Genomic DNA, 20310 nt, shown 5'->3' with positions numbered 1-20310 from the left:
AATATCTGCAAATCAGATACCTGATAAGGGACTGCTGTCTAGAATTTATGAAGAACTTTAACAACTCAATCATAAAATGACAAATAACCCAATTAAACAATGGGCAAAGGATCTGAATAGACAGCTCCAAAGAAGATACATAAATGGCCACTAGCCATCATGGAAAGGCAAATCAAAACTACAGTGAGATACCACTTAACACTCATTAGGATGGCTATTATCAAAAAGATAGACAATAACAAGAGTCTGCGAGGATGTAGAGAAACTGGAACCCTCATACATTGTTAGTGGGAACGTACAATGGTGCATCCACTTTGGAAAACAGTCATATGATGCAGCAATTTCACTCCTAGGTATATCCCACACAAAAACGTGTATATGAATATTCATAGCAGAATTATTCATAGCAGCCCAAAGTGGAAATAACCCAAATATCCATCCATTGATGGATGGATAAATAAAATTCCATACAATGGAATATTATTTGGCACTACAAAGGAATGAAGTACTGATACATGCTACAACATGGATGAACCTTGAAAACGTTATGCCAAGTGAGAAAAGTGTCACAAAAGACACGCGTTGTATAATCCCATCTATATGCAATGTCTAGAATATGCAAATATATAGGGGAAATGAGGAGTGACTGCTAATGGATATAGGGTTTCTTTTTCGGGGGTGATGAAAATACAGTTGACTCTTGAACAACACAGGTTTGAACTGCACTGGTCCACTGATAGACAAAGCTTCTTCTGAGTGTGCCACCCCAAGACAGCAAGACCAACCCGTTTTCCTCCTCCTCCTCCTCAGCCTACTCAACGCGAAGATGACAAGGATGAAGATCTTTATGATGATCCACTTCCACTTAATGAATAGTAAACATAGTTTTTTCTTTCTTATGAGTTTCCTGATAGCATTCCTTTTCTCTAGCTTACTTTATTGTAAGAGTATAATACATATAGCATATAAAATGTGTTAATCAACTGTTTATGTTATCAGTAAGGCTTCAGGTAAACAGAAGGCTATTAGTAGTTAAGCTCTGGCGGAGTCAAAAGTTATACATGGATTTTTAGCTGCAGGGAGGCTGGTACCCCTAACCTCCACGTTGTTCAAGATTCAATTATATTCTAAAATTTATTGTGGTGATGCTGCAGAATTCTGTGAATATACTAAAAAATACTGAATTTTACACTTTAAACAATTTCATGAATTATGAAAAAGATTGTGCAAATGTCCACTTTTATAAACCATTGAAAATTTTCTTAATTGGAAAATGATTTCATAAATAAAGTTGCATTATTGCTTTGTAGACGAAGTACTTTTATTATAAGCCTACAGGGCAGAATGCAAAATGATGCCATTTATGAATTCATGTCAGTAGTTATTTGCTGAAATTATATCAGTATAGTGCATTGATCCTGCTTCAAAGCAGGTATAGAGAGGATTTCCAATATGATGAACAACGTGTGGACTGGAAAGCAGAAGAAAATATGCATAGAATTGGGTACAAAGTAAATGTATTTTCTTCAACATTGTGTTCCGTTCATATTGTCCTGAAATAAAAGAACAAGTTCTAAACATTAAAACAAATACACAACATCCAAGAAAAATGATACAATAAGCAAAACATGCAGAATACACACACACACACACACACACACACACACACACACACACACACGCGCGCGCGCGCGCGCGCACACAATCTGGCAGCTGGAGCCACATCTAGAGACAATGGTTGTTGGGGGAAGCCTCCCAGTTTCCTCCAAGGAAAGGACATTCTTGATTTGTCGTCTCCACTCCCCTGTCATCCTGGACTTAGGTGCAAAGATGGGCAGAGCAGCTGTGCACACCAAGTTGTCTCTTCTTTCAGGGGGTGCCCATGTGTGTTGGGGTAAAAGGGAAACTGGGGGAGGAGGCACTCTCAGGGGTGTGGCCCAAGAGTGCTCAGCCCGAGGGCAGCCTCAGCGAACAGCACTGCCACCTTGCGGCTTGGGTTGGTCTCAGCTCTGATTAAGGGTCCAGGGACCCACAAGGGGGCTCCTTCATGTTCTTCAGAAGAAAATATTTGGCAATTCAGTAGCCTTCCTTCAAATATCATTTTTATGTTTTTTCTTAATTTAAAAGTAATTCACGTTCACTTTATAACATTTTTAAAGTAGATATAAGGAAAAATAAAATAATAAAAATTATCTGTAAATCCAACCTCCAGAGATAACCAAGATTAGGCACTTGAGTGTATATTCTTCCAGTCTTTTCTCTAAGTTTTTTTTTCTTTTTTAACAAAAACAGGATTATACAGTACATACTGTTGTTTCATAAACTAAATATATTGTACGAGTATCTTTCCACTTGTTAAATACATTGTATGAGTATCTTTCACTTGTTGTTCTGCAATATCTTTTATTTTATTTTATTATTTGGAGACATGGTCTTGCTTTATTACCTAGGCTGGAGTGCAGTGGTGCAGTCTCTGGTCACTGCAGCCTTAGCCTTCTGGGCTCAAGCAATCATCCCACCTCAGCCTCCTGAGTTAGCTGGGATTACAGACATGTACCACCACACCTGGTTAATTTTTGTATTTTTTGTAGAGACGGGGTTTCGCATGTTGCTCAGGCTGGTCTCAAACTCCTGGCCTCAAATGATCCACCCACCTCAGCCTCCCAAAATGCTGGGATTACAGGAATGAGCCACCACGCCCGGCCCACAACATAATTTTTGATGGCTATATTGTATTCCTTTCTTTGGGTGACTGGGCCATAGTTTATTTAACCAACTATTGTTGGAACACTTAAATTATACCCATTTTTTTTCACTAAAGTAAATAACGCTGGGATGAACTTCCTTGTTGCTGAATCTTTACAGAAATCCACGGTTATTTTCTTAGTTAAATTCCCAAGACAAAGTGGATATGAAGTTTGTAAGGTGTTTCATATAATACAGTATATTAGTTAAGACTTTCCAGAAAGGCTTAATTAGGAGGCTTTCTACCTTATTTATTTATTTTTAATTTTTTTGAGACAGGGTCTCACTTTGTACAGTAGTGTGATCATAGCTCACTACAGCTTCAAATTCGTGGGCTCAAGTGATCCTCCTGCCTCAGCCTCCCAAAGTGCTGGGAGTTTGAGGCTACAGTGAGCTATGATCATGGCACTGCACTCCAGCCTGGTTGACAGACTGAGACCCTGTCTCTAAAAAAATTAAGATAAAATAAAAATTAAGGGCTTTCTCCTCATATGTTAGTGGAGATTAAACCAATAGAGAAAATTATAGTGATTTAAAAAATACTATAAGTTCAGAAACATTTTATTCTTTTTCAAAATAATTTTTCTTTTTCTCCTCATGTTACTTTGTTTAAGATAAATTCAGAAACGTTTTAAAGTGAGCTGTATTTATTTATTTATTTTTTGAGACCAAGTCTCGCTCTGTTGCCCAGGCTGGAGTGCAATGGTGCAATCTCGGCTCACTGCAACCTCCGCCTCCTGGGTTCAAGGGATTCTCCTGCCTCAGCCTCCCAAGTAGTGGGATTAATGGCGCCCACCACCATGACTGGCTAATTTTTCTGATTTTAATAGAGGCGGGGTTTTACCATGTTGGTCAGGCTGGTATTAAACTCCTGACCTCGTGATCCACCCGCCTCAGACTCCCAAACTGCTGGGATTACAGGTGTGAGGCCACTGCACTCTGCCGCTTTATTTTTATTAATCACAACTACACCTATATACTTCTCCTATTTTTTTATTTTTACGAATTTTAAAAACATCAAATTTCAAAGAATAGTATTAACACCCCTCCACTCTCCACCAAGCTTCAACATTTTAAGCATTATACAACTTTGCTCTCTCTCTTAATATATATATATATGAATATATATATATGAATATATATATATTCATATATATATTCATATATATATATTCATATATATATATTCATATATATGAATATATATATGTGAATATATATGTGAATATATATATATGAATATATATGTGAATATATATGAATATATATGTGAATATATATATGAATATATATGTGAATATATATATGAATATATATATATGAATATATATATGAATATATATATATGAATATATATATATGAATATATATATATGAATATATATATATATTTTTTGAGATGGAGTTTCTCTCTTGTTGTCCAGGCTGGAGTGCAATGGCGCAATCTCAGCTCACCACAACATCCGCCTCCTGGGTTCAAACGATTCTCCTGCCTCAGCCTCCCGAGGAGCTGGGATTTCAGGCATGCGCCACCACACCCAGCTGATTTTGTATTTTTAGTGGAGACAGGGTTTCTCCATGTTGGTCAGACTGGTCTTGAACTCCCGACCTCAGGTGATCTGCCCACCTCGGCCTCTCAAAGTGCTGGGATTATAGGCATGAGCCACCATGCCCAGCCATGAATACTTTTTTGCTTAACCTTTTGAAAGTAAATTGCAAATGTTATGTCACTTCACCTCTGAATATATTTGCATGTATCTCCTAAAAGAGGGACATTCCCCTACATAACTACAAAACCATTATCATGCCTAAAAAGTTAACAATAATTCTCTAATATCATCTAATATTTAGTTTATATAACATTTTACCTAATTGTCCCTAATTATAGATTTTTAAAAATCAGACTGAATCCAAGCTTATGAATTGTTGTATCCTTTAAGCTGGAAGAGTCACTTCTTTCTTTTTCTATAACATTGTCTTTTTGAAGACTCCAGGCCAGCTTTCTTACAGAATGTTCCACATTTTGGATTGAGTGAGTGTTTCTTCATGGTGTTGTTTAACTTGTTCCTCTGGCCCTCTCTGTTTTCTGTAAATTGGAAGGTTGGTGCAGAGAACCTGTATAAAATAATTCTACCGGCTGGGTGCGGTGGCTCACACCTGTTATCCCAGCACTTTGGGATGCCGAGGCGGGTGGATCACCTGAGGTCAGGAGTTCGAGACCAGTGTGGCCAACATGGTGAAACCCGTCTCTACTAAAAATACAAAAAATTAGCCAGGCGTGGTGGCGGACGCCTGTAATCCTAGCTACTCAGAAGGGGCAGGGGAATTGCTTGAACCTGGGAGGCAGAGGTTGCAGTGAGCCGAGATCGCACCACAGCACTCCAGCCGGGACAACAAAAGTGAAACTCTGTTTCAATTAAAAAAAAAAAAAAGAATTCTACCATAGTTGGTTGCATTATTGGTTCTGATTTATTCTATCCTTTCCTGTGAGGTGATTATACGTCCTCTCCTTTTGCTATGTGACTTGCGGCACTCCTTTTTAGGAGGAATACACTTCACTGTCCTATTAATGGCGGGCATGGTCACACGACTTGAGGTGGCCAATAAATGTAAGTGGAAATGACTATGCTTTTTCCTGCAGAAGGTTTAAGAACGATGGCAGACTTCTATCACTTTCCTTTTCCCTCTGCCATGAGGATTACATATTTCAAATAAAGGCTACATCTTCTGCCCAGATCCCAGAATGGAGAGGACAACACAGAGCAGAACCACCAATGACCACAGCCGACATAAAATGTGCATAAGAAATAAACCCTTCTTACTGTAAGCCACTAAGAGTTTTGGGTTATTTGTTACTACAGTGTAACTCAGAGAAAGCTAATTAAAATATAAACACATATGTCAGCAATATTATTTCTTTCATCACAGAAGAGCCTTGCTGTATCCATAGAGTTGAGAGCAGGTCTCCTTGTTACACTGTGGGTACCCTAGATTCCAGAACCACTACCTACTGTGTCTCTGTATCAGCTCCTGCCTTCAAGCGGCTCAAGAAATGACTTTGGGGACCCAAGCCTGGGGCCAGTCTGTCCAGGATGACTAAAGAGGGAGTTAGATGGAGAAGGCAGGGTCTGGAGCAGTACCTGGCACATGCAGTACTCAAGGATTTGATAGATAAATGAGTAATTTGCTTGCATTCTTGTGCCAAGGTTTTTAAGAGTCAGTCCAAAATAAGGATTATGTTATGAATTTTTCAAAAAGCCTTTTTTCCTTTAAAAGACTTATTGGCCGGGCGGGGTGGCTCACGCCTGTAATCCTAACTCTTTGGGAGGCTGAGGCGGGCAGATCACAAGGTCAGGAGTTCGAGACCAGTTTCGCCAACACAGTGAAACCCCATCGCTACTAAAAGTACAAAAAATTAGTCAGGTGTGGTGGGGTGCACCTGTAATCCCAGCTACTCAGGAGGCTGAGGCAGAAGAATCGCATGAACCCCGGAAGCAGAGGTTGCAATGAGCCAAGATCACGCCATCGCACTCTAGCCCGGGCAACAGTGCGAGACTCCAACTCCAAAAAAAAAAAAAAAAGACTCATTTAGGAAGACGTAAAATGAAGATTTTATTTCCTTTAAAAGACTTATTAATCCACTTAACAAATTATTTACTAATTACAAAGGGGAAAATAGTAATTTGACAGTGGAGAAATCTGGTGGCCACCCTTTTAACTAAGAGAGCAAAGTTAACATCTCTTAAATAGGACAAACCAATGTCATATGCCTTCTGATGTCATGCAATGAGAAAGGACGTATCATTTCTGTGGTATTTTGGCAAAAATGCATTACTTGAGTGTAACCATGAGCAAACATCAGACAAACTCCAACTGAGGGACCTTCTACTCAATAACAGGCCTGTACTTTTCATACACACAAATGTCAATGTCATGAAAGACAAAAGAAAGCCTGAGGAAACTGTCAACAGATTGAAGGAAACTGAAGAGACATGACAACCAAAAGCAACGTGTGATCCTAGAGTGGATCCTGGGCCAGAGAAAGCAATGCCTAGAAGAGGAAAAAGAAAAGAAAAAGAGGAGGAAGAGGGTGTAGAGAAGGAGGAAGAAAAGGAGGGTGGGGAGGAGGAGAAGGGGAGAAGAGAGAAGTAGCAGCAGGCGGAGGGAGAGGGGACATTATTAGGATAATTGGCAAAATTTTAATCAATTATGTAGATTATAATATTATATCAGTGATGTTAAGTTTCCTGGTTTTGGTGATAGTACATAAGTATTTCAGGGTAAAGAGGTGCAATGTCTATAATTTACTCTCAAATAATTCAGTAAAGAAATTTATATAAACAGAGAGTATTCTGTCTTGTGCACATGTTCTCTTTCTCTGTGTGTATGAATGTAGAGAGACAGAATCATAAACCAAGGCTGTGCACAGTAGCTCATGCCTGTAATCCCTGCACTTTTGGAGGCCGAGGTGGTGGATCATTTGAGGTCAGGAGTTCCAGAACAGCTTGGCCAACATGGTGAAACCATGTTTCTACTCAAAATACAAAAATTAGCTGGGCATGGTGGTATACACCTGTAATCCCAGCTACTTGGGAGGCTGAAGCAGGAGAATTGCTTGAACTCAGGAGAGAGAGGTTGCAGTGAGCCGAGATTGAGCCACTGCACTCCAGCCTGGGTGACAGAGTGAGACTCTGTCTTAAAAAATTTTTTTTTAAAAAAGAAACTCATAAACCTAATATAGCAAAACATTAGCAACTGGTGAATCTGGGTGAAAAGTATATAGGAGTTCATCATACTATTGTAGCAAATTTTATGTGTGAAATTATTCTAAAACAAAAAGTTAAACAAATGGATATTCATCTAAAATGATGTCATTTCCATATTTTGGGAATTAGAAAGTCTTTATTTATGAACTGATGGGATAGTAGATGGTGGTTTTTTGTTTTGTTGGGTTTTTTTTTTTTTGAGATGGAGTCTCGCTCTGTTGCCCAGGCTAGAGTGCAGTGGCAGGATCTCAGCTCACTGCAACCTCTGCCTCCCCAGTTCAAACGATTCTTGGTGCCTCAGCCTCCCAAGCAGCTGGGATTTCAGGCACACGCCACCACACCCAGCTAATTTTTGTATTTTTCGTAGAGACGGGGTTTCACCATGTTGACCAGGCTGGTCTCGAACTCCTGACCTCAAGTGATCCGCCCACCTTGGCCTCCCAAAGTGCTGGGATTATAGGCATGAGCCACTGCACCCAGCCAATAGTAATTATTTTGAATGAACTTGCTTGGCAAAGTAAAAAGTTAGCCATCCCCTGTTGGCCCCTCCCCACGAAGTCTTTCATGGTGCAAGAAATCCTCAAATGTGGGAAGCAGTATTTTAGTGTGAATCCCCAACAGAATGGACTCCTGCTCTCATCCAGAATCCAGAGGCAGGACACAGCATGTCCTCAGTGATGGGCCAAGAACAACTCCGCAGAGGCCTCCTGGGGCAGGAGAGACCCATGAACACCCACCTTCTTGGGCACACATCCACAGCACACACCCTGAGAGCCCCTGGAAGGGGGAGCCCAGCCTCCCTTGGCATGTGATTGGCTGTCCAGCCTAAGATGTGGCGGATGCTCCAGAGCTGACCAGAGGCACAGAGTTGACATCACTGTCTCTTTCTGGAAACAGCAATGACAGAGAAGACCACAGCGAGTGATAAAGGCAGGCTCTAATTAAGCCCTCAGCTGTGTAGGACTTGGGCCTTGATGGAAGGGGTAGGATTTAGTTAAGCCAGGGAAGAGGACGATGCTTTCCCCTTCTGGGAGTCCCTTACTATACTCAGTAGGTACTCAGAGAGTAACGATGTAGTCACTATCAATTTTAGGAAACAGGAGCAGCCAAGACTCTGAAGATCAAACCAGCCTTTGTTTCCTTTACCAATTCTTGGTGGTAATGTTTGGCTGACCCAATAGCATCCCTGGGTGTGCCGGGAGGAAGGATGAGGCTAAGCGCTGCTCCTCCTTCACCATGAAGGCTAGTATAACTTCTGTTCCAGGAGGACCCAGGAGGATGCAGGACCTTTAATGGCAGGTGAGATTAAGAAATGGGGTTCCAGCTAGGCACGGTGGCTCACGCCTGTAATCCTAGCACTTTGGGGGACTGAGGTGGGCTGATTACTTGAGGCCAGGAGTTTGAGACCAGCCTATCCAACATGGTGAAACCTCGTCTCTACTAAAAATACAAAAAAATTTAGCTGGGCATGGTGGCACCCGCCTGTAATTCCAGCTACTTGGGAGGCTGAGGCATGAGAATTGCTTGAACCCAGCAGACAGAGGTTGCAGTGAGCCTAGATGGTACCACTGCACTCCAGCCTGGGTGTCAGAGCAAGACTGTCTCAAAAACAACAACAACAACAACAACAACAAAAAACACAGAAGAAAAAGAAAAAGAAATGGGATTCCAATTCCTTCAGCAGAAGCAGCAGGAACTGGAATTTGTTCTGTAGACTGTGGCAGGCCTGCTGGACAGAAGAGGGTCCTGCCAAGCCTCTGGACTCCACTGACAGGTTTGGGAGCACACATGAGGATGCAAGCTGGGATTGGGGCCTGGAGCAGGGCAGCAGCTGGAGTCTCAACATGCGGACACCAGCAGGACACACAAACTCCATCAGGCCAACATCAGGAGAAGATTCTGTGCTGGGCTGGGCCAGTGATCCCAGATTCAAGGGAGGTGGGGGCCCCACTCAGGAGGGAAGGTCTGAGACAGGGACCATGGAGACAAAAAAGCTGGAGGGCAGCATGTGGGGGCATGTTAAGGATGGAGATTAGTGAGCATGGGGAATAGAGAGACAGAAATAACCACAGAATTGTGAAGTCTAAGAAATGAAGGCGAGGATAGCTATGAGAGTTGAATTCTAGGGTTACAGCTGAAGGAGCTGAGTGATCCTGGGCTGATGGTGGATGGTAGTTACTTTTAATGAAGTTGCTCAGGCATCAGGATTGGGGCTGCTGATGAAGGGACTGGGGTGTTGGAAGGAGATTGGGTCATAGGGAAAACAGGGTGATGGTGAGGCAGAGGAGAAAGCAGGACAAAGACCAAGGTCTATGGCTAAAGCCAGAGGCCCGAAAAAAGAGGGCCCAAACACGTGTAGGGCAACCCCAGATCCTTGCAGAGGGACATTCATCAGGTGGGATGTCAGAGCCAGGAGAGTTAATACTTATCCCCAGAGCAGAGGTTTGGGGAGCAGAGAGGAGGGCAGAGGCGGGTGGGGTGCAGACATGGGGAGGGGTCGCGCTCCTCTGTGGGTTTGGAGGGCTGCCTGTCCGGCGTTGCCTGCCGGAGGGCTTGGCGCTCAGCCACAGTTGCATCATCACTGAATGCACTGAGCCTGTGACCCTGTTTCTACACACACCTGTACCCAGTTCCAGCGGCATCGGGAGAGTCGTCTTAAAACTTCAATCTAAAACGTTCTTTTCCATCTGATCGGGCAGAGCGCAGGCCCCACGGGCCATCGTGGGAGGCACATACAGTCCGCACCGCGCGGCCGCCCAGCCCGCGGCCTCCGCTCCGCCCCGCCGCCTGGTCCAAGCGGGCAGCCAGTCTCCGCCCTGGCGGCGGCGGCAGAACCGGCTGCGCGAGGTCGGCGCTGGGGCGGCCCGCACATTCCCGCAGGCTCTGCGCCAAGGGGCGGTGCTGCGTACGGGCAGAGCCGAGACCTTGACCCTGACCCGGGCCCTGGGGAGGGAGCGTCCGGCCAGGGAACCTGCCCCTGCGCGCTCCTCGGCTCTTACGCGGCGGCTAGAGGCGTGAGGCCAGAGCCATGATCAGAGGGCGCGCAGTGAGGACGCCCCCAGCCCGCCTCGGATCTTGGGGCCGCGCTGGGATCAAGCGGAGCGCACAGAGGCCTGTTATCTGCCAGGGTTAGGAGCCACCGTGGCCAGGTCCCCTGGAGCGGGCCCTGGACCTGCGCGGTCGCTGCGGGACAGAAGAGCGGAGATGCGGTTCACTGCCTGGCGCCTACAACCAGCGTGAACTAAGTGGCGAGTGGAAGAGAATAATTTGCCAAAAGAGGGAGGATTTGCTGGTCTACTGGCGGAACTGGAACCCACTATACCCACATCCCCATTCACAAGAGCCCACCTTGAAGGCGCAGAGACGCCATGGTTGTCATAGAAACACTCGTGCCGGGCCGCTGACATGAGCCTGCGGCGTGGAGTGAGGCAAGTTTTTACCAGAATGTGTGCACACATGTAACACGACGTAAAATGTCTGTCACTTATTACGCACATACCCTGAACCTAGGACTGTGCAAGGCACATTACAGAAGTAACTCAGATGTGAGTGTTTTGCAACCTACCTTTCCTCCCTAAGGAATCCTCGAAGCAGGGTTTACCAATTCTCTCACTCCTCCCAAAAGAAGCCACCTACACAGGTGGATTTTATTGAAGGCTTATAGAGGAGACCAAGGAAAGAGGAGATTTTTCATACATACAACAATAGGGTGAAGCATTTCTTTCCATTAAACATCTCTCCCTTGTTTTCCTTTTTGGCTGTTTCTCATGGACCCTTTCTCTGAGCAGTCTCTGAATCTTGCCCAGCCCCAAGTGCTCCCTCCAGGATCTTCCTCTGGACTCTCCATCTCTCCCCTTTCCCTAAGAAGATCACCCGGGTCCTGCCTCTCCAAGACTGCTCGTGGGAATACACACTATCACCCACACGAGACAGCCTGCTCAACGAGTACTTGCATCGCCAGCATCCACAGTCTGCAGAGGTCAGCAACAGTTTTTATTTCTGAAACACATAGCTTTTCTCATCCAACTTGCCCAGAAATCCAGGAGGTAGATATCATTCCCATTTTACAGACGAGGAAACAGAAGCCTGGGGAGGTTAAGTAACTCCTCCAGTATCACATGTAATAAGTGACAGAACCAGCACTCAAACCCAGGCAGTCAAGCTCTTTCCCCTCCCCCAAGGAGTCTCACAGAGCACCAGTTTAAAGAACCATGTCTGGGTGATATCTTCTGGTGCTTCTATGAGCATTCATGGAATTGTTGCATATGTGATCTGCAGGTCATGAGAATGTGTGATGTTCTTGCATCATTTTATGCTGCTTTGGACTTGAAGCAGCATTTCTCAGATACAGAAATTATGTTGGCAAGTTAAGTTGGATGACAACTATCTACACCCGTATTTTCTTTTATTAATCAAATACAAATGTAGCTGAGGTATATGGCCTCATTCGATCCTCACAACCCCTTATGAGACTGAAACAGTGGTAAAGTGATTCCTCCTTCCACATTGTGAATTTCCTTCATGGAAAATTCTGAACATACAGTACTTCAAAACGTAAATCTTTTCCACAGTGTCACAGATTTCAGACTAATTATAAATACTATATATAAATGCTGTGTAAATACGATATATACACACACACACACTATAAATGCTATATATTTATATGGTAACATCTAAATGCCAGGTACTGCTCTAAGCACTTTCCATAGTAACTCATTTAATAATTACAACCACCCTATGAAGTAGAAACTTATTTTTTTCAAAGATATTTTTAAATTATTAATTTTTATGGCTGCATAGGTGTATCTATTTAGGGGTACATAAGATATTTTGATACAGGCATATAATGCATAATAATCACATCAGGGACTGGGTGCGGTGGCTCATGCCTGTAATCTCAGTACTTTGGGAGGCCGAGGCGGGCAGATCACGAGGTCAAGAGATCGAGACCATCCTGGCCAACATGATGAAACCCCATCTCTACTAAAAATACAAAAATTAGCTGGGCATGGTGGCGTATGCCTGTAGTCCCAGCTACTCAGGAGGCTGAGGCAGGAGAATCCCTTGAACCTGGGAGGCAGAGGTTGCAGTGAGCCAAGATCGTGCCACTGCACTCCAGCCTGGTGACAGATCGAGACTGCGTCTCAAAAAAAAAAATAAAAATAAAAATGACATCAGGGTAAGTGTGTTATCTACCACCTCGAGCATTTATCATTTCTTTGTGTTAAAAACATTCCAATTATACTCTTTTAGCTTTTTATTTTTTAAATGGAGTTTCGCTATGTTGCCCAGGCTGAAGTACAGTGGCACAATCTCGGCTCACTGCAACCTCTGTCTCCCAGGTTCAAGCAATTCTCCTGCCTCAGCCTCCCAAGTAGCTGGGATTATAGGCATGTGCCACCACACGGAGCTAATTTTTGTATTTTTGTATTTTTTTTTTTTTTGAGATGGAGTCTCGCTCTGTTGCCCAGGCTGGAGTGCAGTGGCACGACCTTGGCTCACTGCAACCTCCACCTCCCAGGTTCAAGCAATTCTCCTGCCTTAGCCTCCCAAGTAGCTGGGATTATAGGCATGTGCCACCACACTGGGCTAATTTTTGTATTTTTGTATTTTTTTTTTTTTTTGAGATGGAGTCTCGCTCTGTTGCCCAGGCTGGAGTGCAGTGGCATGACCTTGGCTCACTGCAACCTCCACCTCCCAGGTTCAAGCAATTCTCCTGCCTCAGCCTCCTGAGTAGCTGGGACTACAGGCGCACGCCACCACACCCAGCTAATTTTTTTTGTATTTTTAGTAGAGACGGGGTTTCACCATGTTAGCCAGGATAGTCTCGATCTCCTGACCTCCTGTTCCGCCCATCTCAGCCTCCCAAAGTGCTAGGATTACAGGCGTGAGCCATCGCGCCCGGCCTAATTTTTGTATTTTTTGTAGAGATGGGGTTTCACCATGTTGGCCAGGCTGGTCTCGAACTCCTGACCTCAGGTGATCCACCCGCCTCGGTCTCCCAAAGTGCCAGGATTACAGGCGTGAGCCACTGCGCCCGGCCTCTTTTAGCTGTTTTTAAATGTACAATAAATTATTGTTGACTGTAGTTACCCTGTTGTACTATCAAATGCTAGATCTTATCCATTCTATCCAAGTATATTGTTATACTCATTAACCCCACTACACTCCCCACTATTCTTCCTAACCTCTCATACCATGGTTCTACTCTCTAGCTCCATGAGTTGTTCAATTGTTTTAATTTTTAGCTCCCACAAATGAGAACATGCAAAGTATGTGTTTTTGTGCCTGGCTTATAAAGGTATTTTAAGCAAGACCTTATCTCTACAACAAAATGAAAAAATTAGCTGGGTGTGGTGACACATACCTGTAGTCCCAGCTACTCTCAGGAGGCTGAGGATTGCTTGAGCCTAGGAGGTAGAGGCTGCAGTGAGCCGTGATTGCACCACTGCATTCCTGCCTGGGCAACAGAGCAAGATTCTGCAATAAACAAACAAACAAACAAATAAATAAAGTTACTTTAAATTTGAGGCTTAATTTACATACAGTAAAATGTACAAATTTTAAAGTACAATTCTGAGTTTTGACAAATGTATGTAGTCATGTAACCATCACCTCAGTCAAGATATAGAACATTTCCATCACTCCCGAAAGTTCCCTGTGCCCTTCTCAGTCTGTACTATGCAAAGAAGCCACTGTTATGATTTCTAATACGACAGATTAGCTTAGTGTTTTCAGACCTTCATACAGAATTGTAGAGCGGTTTATTTAATCCAGTGCTTCTGCGATTCGTTTATGCTGTAGTATGTATCAGTAGTTTGTTCTCTTATGCTTAGTATTCCATCATATGAATACATCACAATGTATTATGACTTTACTTGTTTATAGACGTTTGGTTGTTTGTAGTCTTTGGCTATTATGAATAAACCTGCTATGAACATTTGTGGGCAAGTGTTTCGGTGGACATAGATTTTTAATTTCTTTCTCTTTTTCTCTCTCTCTCTCTGGTCTCGAACTCCTGGGCTCAAGCGATTCTCCTGCCTCGGCCTCCCAAAGTGTTGGGATTACAGGCGTGAGCCACCGCACCCAGCCTAACTTTATAAGAAACTACCAAATAGTTTTCTAAAGGGATTGTCAATTTGGTATTATTACACAAAAAAAGGAAACTGAGACCCAGCCACGTTAATTGCCTCAGAATAATTAGCCCAAGCATATGTGTTCTGGAGTCTCTCTAGCTGGGGCTGGGAAAAGAAAAGGTTGTGAGGTGGGAGTGAAGAGATGCTAACCCGGGAGAGCCAGCCTCGAACCGTCCCGTCCTGTGTGCTGGGGGAAGAGCCCCGGCTACAGGCAGGAGACAGGGCTGCCCCGGCTGAGCTCTGGGGTCCTGCCCGGGGGTTGGCCGGCAACATCACTCCTCACCAGCTTCTCGGGCCCCCTGGCTCGCCATTGCTCACCCAAACTCCCCGACTGGGAAGCAGCAGGCGGGCGGGCACAGCACTAAGCTGCCTTCACACAGAGGCGCCCGGGAAACGCGAGGCCCGAACAGAAAGCCCAGGAGGCGTCTCTGCAGATCCTGCAGGGGGAGCCGCTCCCACCGCCAGAGGCTGGCGGAGGGCGGGTTTCCACCGCTTGGAGGGGAGGCGGGAGCCCTCTTGGCCTTGGCGGGAGTGTTCCAGAGCCTGCTCCCCTGACACAGCCCCCGCGGTCTACACAGCGCGCTGGACTGTTAGGTCTTTTCTCTTTTCTCCAGTAAGTGATTTTGTTGGAAGCTGCTTACATGGAGAAGTGAGATCACATCGAATAGTAAAATCAAACATCTCAGCTGAATATTCCTTTGGTTCCAAAGACACCAACTCACAGATTCTAACAATAGAGTTGTCGACATTGAAACAGGAGTGGAGGAAATAGATTTTAAATGTTAGCATTTTGTACAGACAGCCATTTGAACCACGAAATACCATCTAACATACAATGGGTAATTGAATAGAAAGCAAACACATTTTCATCAATAAGATGGAAACTGCCTTTTGTTAAAAACCTGAAGATACACTCTGAGGAGGCCCAATTTACCTGGCAACTATGTGCCTTTTTCTGTCTGACTTGTCCTTGTACGTTAATATTTTGATTTACTTGAAAGGAAAAGTTATAAATATATGAGAAGTGTTCATGATGAAATGGAATGAAAGTCTGAGAGGCCTAATCAACCAGTTGTCTGTTCTCAGATATTCACTGGGTTCCCAGGTTAAACACTGCAGAGGTTCCAAAAGAGGTGAGGAGGGCCAGCGATTGATTTCACTGGGAAGACAAGACTTAGGCACAAGAAGCAATTCGCTATACAGGATGGTCTGTACCATGTAGTTATGTCACTAGTCATGAAGATTCAAATTTTCCTAAGACCACCATCATCCTACCAAAGTAGAATTAAAAGTTCCCTGAGCCGGGCACAGTGGCTCATGCCTGTAATCCCAGCATTTTGGGAGGCCAAGGTGGGCGGATCACGAGGTCAAGAGATTGAGACCATGCTGGCCAACATGGTAAAACCCCATCTCTACTAAAAATACAAAAATTAGCTGGACGTGGTGGCGCATGCCTGTAATCCCAGCTACTCAGGAGGCTGAGGCAGGAGAATGGCTTGAACCCTGGAGGCGGAGGTTGCAGTGAGCCAAGATTGCACCACTGCACTCCAGCCTGGTGACAAGAGTGAGACTCTGTCTCAAAAAAAGTTCACTGAAATCATGTTAATTTTTTTACATTTAACTTTTTGCATAGGCAATATGTTAACAAGATTCAACCGTCAGGAGATATTTAAAACATTTTCACAAAGTCTCCTTCCTATGGCATCTCTTAGCCACCATTCCCATCTGTTTCCCTTCTACTTTATTAATCTGATCCCAGAGTTGCTTTATGCACCAACACACACAGAGGAATAAGCTCCCCTCCTTTTTACACAAAATATAGCATACTCTTCACACTGCTCTATATCTTGCTTTTTCCCCTTAATATATTTTAAAGATCTTTTCATTTATTTATTTTTAAAATTTATTTATTTAGAGACAAGGTCTCACTCTGTTGCCCAGGCTGGAGTGCAGTGGCGCAATCATAGCTCACCTAAACCTTAAACTCCTGGACTCCAGAGATCCTCTCACCTCATCCTCCTGAGTAGCTGAGACTACAGGAATGTGCCACCACGTCCAGCTATTTTTATTTTTTCGTAGAGATGGGGCTCACTTTGTTGCCCAGGCTGGTCTCAAACTCCTGGCTTCAAGCAGTCATCTCACCTTGGCCTCCCAAAGTGCTGAGATTATAGGTGTTAGCCACCTTGCCCAGCTGAAAATCTTTACATATCAGCTTATAGAGAGCTTTCTCATAAAAAAATATTTTTCAAATAATATGATATTATCTCACTGTATGAATGTACCATAAATTAATTTTCCAGTCCTTTTATCTGTGGGCATTTAGGTTGTTTCCAATGTTTTGCCATTACAAACAATAATGCAGTGAATAACCTATTATACATGTCATTTTACACATAAGTTTATCTTTAAGGTAAATTTCTAAAGTGGAGTCTGCTGGATGGAAGGAAGTGCATTTGCAGTTTTGAGAGATATTGTCAAATTGCAATCTGCAAAGGCTGTCCCACATCGCCCTCCTATGCCCTCACCTACAGAGTGTGTTATCAAAGGTTTGGATGCTTGCCAAACTTTTCGTGAAGAAGGTTTTCAGTGTAGTTTTAATTTACATGTATCTTACGAATGAGGTTGAACATCTTTTCATATATTTAAAGCTCATTGTGTTTTTTTCCTGTGTATAAACTCTTATACCCTTTGCTCATTTTTTATTGGGTTATTAGTTTCGGGTTTTTATTTCTAAGAATTCCCATGTAACAGAGAAATTAAGTTTTTTGTTTGTTTTGAGACAGAGTCTCACTCTGTCGCCCAGGTTGGAGTGCAGTGGCGTGATCTTGGCTCACTGCAACCTCTGCCTCCCAGGTTCAAGTGATTCTCCTGCCTCAGCCTCCCAAGCAGCTGGGACTGCAGGCATGCACCACCACACCTGGCTAATTTTTGTATTTTTAGTAGGGATGGGGTTTCACCATATTAGCCAGGCTGGTCTCGAACTCCTCACCTTGCGCCTGCCTCAGCCTCCCAAAGTGCTGGGATTACAGGCGTGAGCCACCGTGCCCGGTTGAGAAATCAAGTTTTTGTGATGCAAGTTGCAAATATTTCCCCAAATTTTACATTGTCTTTTGACTTTGCTTACAGCATTTTTTCCATGCAGGAGAGTTTTTCTTTTTAGTGTGTTAAAATATGTCCATCTTTTCATTTTTGTGGCTGCTGGAGTTTATTCATAGACAGAAAGGTCTCCCCATTTTAAGGGAGGAGTTAAAAGAGCAGAACGTATTTTTTTATATATATGTGTGTATGTATATATATTTTATATATATGTATATATACACACATATACATACACATATACATATATACACATATACACATATACATATATACACACGTATATATACATATACATATATACACACGTATATATACATATACATATATACCCACACACATATATATGTGTGTATTTTTTTTGAGATGGAGTCTTGCTCTGTCGCCCAGGCTGGAGTGCAGTGGCATCATCTCGGCTCACTGCAACCTCTGCCTTCCGGGTTCAAGCAATTCTCCTGCCTCAGCCTCCCAAGTAGCTGGGATTACAGGTACCTGCCACCACACCTGGCTAATTTTTGTATTTTTAGTAGAGACAAAGTTTCACCATGTTGGCCAGGCTGGTTTTGAACTCCTGACCTCAGGTGATCCGCCGGCCTCAGCCTCCCAAAGTGCTGGGATTACAGGCATGACCCACCACCCGGACAACATATTGTATTTGTATAAGACTATTTGAAACAAAGCATCTATTGCATAATGTTGATCCCTACTCCTGCCCTACATTAGTACATACAATAAATAAGCATATGATATGATAATATGATCCAAGGTGACTTTTTTTTTTAGACAGGGTCTTATTCCATCACTCAGGCTGCAGTGCAGTGGCACGATCATGGCTTACTGCAGCCTTGACCTTCCCAGGCTCAGGTGATCCTCCTGCCTCAGCCTCCCAAGTAGGTGGAGTAGCTGGGACTATAGGCACACGCCACCATGCCTGGCTAATTTTTTTGTTTTTTGTAGAGATGGGGTTTTGCCGTGTTGCCCAGGTTGGTCTCAAACTCCTGTGCCCAAAGCAATCTGCCCACCTCAGCCTCCCAAAGTGTTGAGATTACAGGCGTGAGCCGGCTGTTACTGCCTTTTTAAACAAATGTCCATGTTCAGATTTTTAAAAGATACTTTTCTTTATTATGTTCTAATTAACATAAAAAAAAAATTTAATTCCTTAGCCAATCACTAGATTCAGAGCTGGATAGCAGATTCAGAACTAAAGACATGGGGACACCTCAATTTAGAGGACATTTTTATCAAATGCACTCATTTCACATCAAAGAAAGAAGTATCCATGAAGAGGATTGATGCCTATAACATATGCAAAACTTAAATATTTTAGAACAGAAGACTCAAAGCACAATCATAACAAACTGGATCCACTTAAATCCATCAAAAATCAATACATATCTAGCAGGTGCCTGCTGTGGTAAGGCACTGCTAGGCACTGTGGGGAATATAAAGAAATGAGAGGTCATTGTTCATGTTTACCCTTTCACATTTTACATAAATTTGCACATAATCATATGACATATGACAACATGGGTGGTAAGCCATCTTTCCAAGGTTTTCAGCTAGCAAGTCATCTAGAAACTTTGGCCAGGAGAGAGCAAATACGAATAACCATATGATTTTTGTTAATAAAATTGAGAGGAAAACAGTTGATACTTCTTTACTAATTTTAAGAGCAATAAGGAGACCAGACTACAGCCTCCCTCATATGGAATCTTCTTGCCCTGTCTTTGCATCTGCCCTCCAATTCAGTGAATGGATGTGGAGATTGGTCATCTTGCCACTCCTTCATCCTCCTATGCCTCCTCATTCCATCTTGGGGGTACACTTTTATGACCACTGCCTTTGGTGCAATAAATGATTACACACTCTTTTATTATCCCTATTTTATGCAATGCGTTTTAAGTGTTATTTAATGTGTTTAGGGGCAGTAATGGTAGGTAAGTTGGATGGTGAAGTCTGGAATACATCTCAACATTTTGCATTCATCCTTACAGAAATAATTTCCATGTATGAGCTGTAGCAGAGGACAGACGCGGTGGCTCACACCTGTAAAGCCAGCACTTTGGGAGGCCGAGGTGGGCAGATCACCTGAGGTCAGGAGTTCAAGACCAGCCTGGCCAACATGGTGAAACCCCATGTCTACTAAAAATACAAAAAATTAGCCAGACGCAGTGGCACGCGTCTGTGGTCCCAGCTGCTCAGAAGGCTGAGGCAGGAGAATTGCTTGAACCCGGGAGACGGAGGCTGCGGTGAGCCGAGATTGTGCCCACTGCACTCCAGCGTGGGCAACAGAGTGAGACTTCAACTCAAAAAAAAAAAAAAAAAAAAGTTGTAGCAGGGATGGAGAGCTGTTTACCAGACTTCTTGCTCTTCTTTGTAGTGTAGTGTATTGCTAGGAAAAAGCTTCCCATCCAGGAACTGTCTTTCCAGCTCCCTTTGTGTCTAGGTAGGACCAAGTGATAAATTCACATGATGGAATATGAACAGAAGTAATTGTGTACCACTTGCAGGCCAGTTTAAAGAAATATGGGCCAGGCATGGTGGCTTCCACCTGTAAACCCAAC

The 20310-nt window shown here is 43.5% G+C and overlaps 1 long non-coding RNA gene across 1 annotated transcript in view; it reads right to left on the bottom strand.

Moving 5' to 3' along the window:
- Positions 1-1210: 1210 nt before the first annotated feature.
- LOC129527095 (uncharacterized) overlaps positions 1211-20310 on the bottom strand; it is a 46806-nt gene continuing 27706 nt past the window's right edge. Inside the window, exons 2-3 of the long non-coding RNA XR_008671999.2 lie at positions 13882-13994; positions 1211-1553 (exon numbers count right to left, since the gene is read on the bottom strand). This is a non-coding gene — a long non-coding RNA (uncharacterized lncRNA). The remainder of the gene's footprint in view (positions 1554-13881; positions 13995-20310) is intronic.

The sequence above is a fragment of the Gorilla gorilla genome, chromosome 16, assembly GCF_029281585.2.
Source record: "Gorilla gorilla gorilla isolate KB3781 chromosome 16, NHGRI_mGorGor1-v2.1_pri, whole genome shotgun sequence".
Taxonomy (NCBI): domain Eukaryota; kingdom Metazoa; phylum Chordata; class Mammalia; order Primates; family Hominidae; genus Gorilla; species Gorilla gorilla.
Note: the sequence above shows the minus strand (reverse complement) of the source record. Positions and strands in the feature narration are given on the sequence as shown.